The sequence below is a fragment of the Octodon degus genome, unplaced genomic scaffold, assembly GCF_000260255.1.
Source record: "Octodon degus isolate 3935 unplaced genomic scaffold, OctDeg1.0 scaffold00189, whole genome shotgun sequence".
Classification (NCBI taxonomy): Eukaryota; Metazoa; Chordata; class Mammalia; order Rodentia; family Octodontidae; genus Octodon; species Octodon degus.
Genome location: NW_004524765.1, coordinates 4,129,220 through 4,132,754, shown reverse-complemented (window position 1 = coordinate 4,132,754; position 3,535 = coordinate 4,129,220).

The following is a 3,535-nucleotide window of genomic DNA, read 5'->3' as shown; positions in this document are numbered from 1 at the left end:
AAAGGAAGAAATAAAACTAAAAAGGTGTAATACAATTAAAAGGAAAGGATTAGACAATGGAGAGAGGGCAAGCAAAAAATCTAGGAAACATGACAAGTGCAAAGCCATACATCTATATGAATAAGATGATTAAGGCAATGATCCTGAGAATCTTTACCATGATTTTGAAACTAGCAGTCAATTAGTAAGATTCTCACCCTGAGTAACTATATACTGTGATATTTGTGAACTAAGAAATTGCATGAAGATAACAATGTGTAATACTAAGGTCATGCTTGGAATGCCTCTCGTTCTGACCTTCTAAATACGTACTGCTTGTCATGTCATACCAATTGCTGCAGTACTATCTCAAGTAAATTTTTTAAAAAGTGTAATAAATGAAAACAAGAGACAGGAAAAAAAAGTCATAAGACAGTCCTCCTACAATATTGCACATATTTATATTTCTAAATTTCTGGGTAAAAAATATATAATAGTTTACTCTTGTTTTTAAAAATATTTTTTGTGTTTTTTAATTTTTTTTCTTTTTTTTCCTTCATATTCTTTAGGGATTTAAAGTTTAACGTACCAATACTTGACAAAAAGTACCAGCTCCATGTTATGTAGACAAAGTTTGATATTCAGACAGATAGTGAGGTTAAGCTCAACTGCCTAAGTTGTGGGGTAATAATAACAAGCTTCTCTTCTGGACGGTTAACAACTGAAGTTTGCATGATAAAAATCAGAGAAAAAGAATGGCCACAAGGACAGATAAAATATTGACCCTAGTATTTCAATGTCATTGAAGACTCACATAGTAGGAGATCCTGTACTGGAACATCCTGTAAATCACTTGTGTCCCAAATTTCAGATCAAGGAGATTATGGGGCCACAGAGGACAGCTGTTAATGATATATAGTGTGCCTATGGAGAGTCACATGGAAAGAAAACTTTCTCTCGGGCTTTCACAGACAGCAAATTGGTCAAGCAATGTTCATGGCCAATCTACATGGCTGACACTGAAAAAGGATCTAAAAACTATGGTACAGGGTTTCAGGATAGGTCCTGAGGGGATATGACCAAGCTTGTGAGATACAAAAGTGACATTTCTGGTTGTATAGGTCTTGCTTTAGCTTGGTCTTAACCATCCAGGAGAAAAGTATAAAAACAAGGTATAAAAAGTAAAGCCATATTAATATGCTGAGCTGTAAAAGGCTCAAGTCAACAACTTCGGATATGAGTGTCCTATAGACAACCCACTACTATTATGGACCACTGTACCATATTGGAATATTTAGCTGAATTTATGCAAATACAATATTTAAATGACAATGGAATACACATCCCTGACAAATTAAAAAAAGGATTCAAATGAAGGACCAGTTTTTTATGTTTATGTACAAAATAGTTAAAATAGATATACATTTACTTTCTCTTAATTCATTGAATAGAAATATTTGTACTAATTCTGTATCAGGACAGGTTATCATGTCTGTACCTTGAACAGTGAATAACTACTAAGAGGACAAAATATGCAATATACTATTGAAACTCTCCTTTTAATCATGTTTGAAACTGTCCCATTGCTATGTGTTTTTCAAAAAATTATTGGAAAAAAATAAGTATAGATCCTGATTGATTCACAGATGAATTCTACAAGAAATTTGCAGAAGATATTAACCTTATACTCCTCAAATGCTTCAATGAAATGCAAAAGGAAGAAATTCTCCCAAAACTGAGCCTGGTGGCAAGAATTATACTGATACCAAAACCAGGGAAAGACACAACTAAAAAAGAGAACTACAGGCCAATCTCCATCATAAACAAGGGTGCAAAAATCCTGAATAAAGTTCTAGCAAATAGAATACAGCAAGTTGTCAAGAAAATTATATACCACAACCAGGTAGGAATCATCCCAGGGATGCAAGGATTGTTCAGTATACACAAATCCTTAAATGTAACACACTATATCAATAAAACCAAATCCAAAAAAGCACATGATCATCTCAATTGATGGCAAAAAGACTTGACAAAGTCTAACACTCTTTCATGTTCAAAATCCTACAGAAAATTGCAATACATGGCCTCTACCTCAATACAGTAAAAGCCGTGAATGACCACGCAATGGATAACATAATCCTAAACGGGAAAAAACTGAAATCTTTTACTCTCAGATCTGGTACAAGTCAAGGATGTCCTCCATCATCACTCCTATTCAATATAGTTCTGGAATCCTTACCTAGAGCCATTAGATAAGAGAGAGAGATAACATGAATAAGGATAAGTAAAGAACAAAAACGATCATTTTTTGCTGATGACATGATACTCGGAAAACCTAAAGAATTCCATCAAGAAGCTACAATACATACATTCAGTCGCATATCAGGATATAAATTCAATATCTGAAAGTCAATAGCATTCCTCTACACAGGTAACAAGCAGACTGAGAGGGAAATTAGTGAAACAATACATTTTACAATAGCACCATGGAAGATGACATACATAAGAATTAATCTAACTAAAGAAATAAAATATCTACTCAATGAAAATTATAGTACTTTGAACAAAGATATCATAAAGAATTTCAGAAAATTAAATTATTCCCTGCTTCTAGATAGGAAGAACCAACATTTTGAGGAAGGCCATTCTCCCAGAATTGTTATACAGATTGAATGCAATCCCTATCAAAATAACAACAAGATACCTTATGTACCTAAAGAAGTTATTCCTCAAATTTATTTGGAACCATACAAGATCTAGAAATACCAAAGGCAATTCTGACAACTAAGGCAAGGCAAGAGACATTGCAATTCCTGACTTGAAATTACACTGCAAAGTTAGTCTGATAAAATCAGCATGGTATAAAGAATAAAATAGACCAGAGGATCAATGGAATAGACTAGAAGATGCACGAGCCTCTACAAACACACTCAGTCAACTTATCTTCGACAAAGGGACCAAACATGCTTACTGGAAGAAAGATACCTCTTTAACAAGTGGCACTGGAAAAACTGGCTCTCAACATGCCGAAAAGTAAAACTTCACCCAGGTCTATCACCATGCACTAAATTAAAGTAAAAATGGATTAAACATCTAAACATTAAACATAAACACTTAATCTCCTTAAAGATAAAGTAAGAGGAACTCATGAAGATATAGAGGTAGGCAACACCTCATGAACAAAAATCAAAATGGCATGGGTAATACTTGAAAGAAGTTACTACTGGGACCTCCTATTTTTGAGCTTTTTGACTTCGAAAGAAATTGCCAAAAGAGTGGAAATACAACCCATAACCTTGGAAAAAGTCTTAACTGCTTAGCAATCAGACAAAGATCTTCTCTCTATAATCTATAAAGAACTAAAAATATTAGGGGTTTGCTGGATAGCTCAGTTTTGTACAGTGCTGCTTGGGTAGATGTAGGCAGGCCTATAGGACTGCAGTTCGATTCCCAGCTCCAGAAGCTGTACCAGACCTGCCCTTAAGGCAGACTGAAGTAGGCAAAAAACATACTCTGTCTCAAATTTTGCTCCTGGTTTGCCAGACCCAACCTTAAG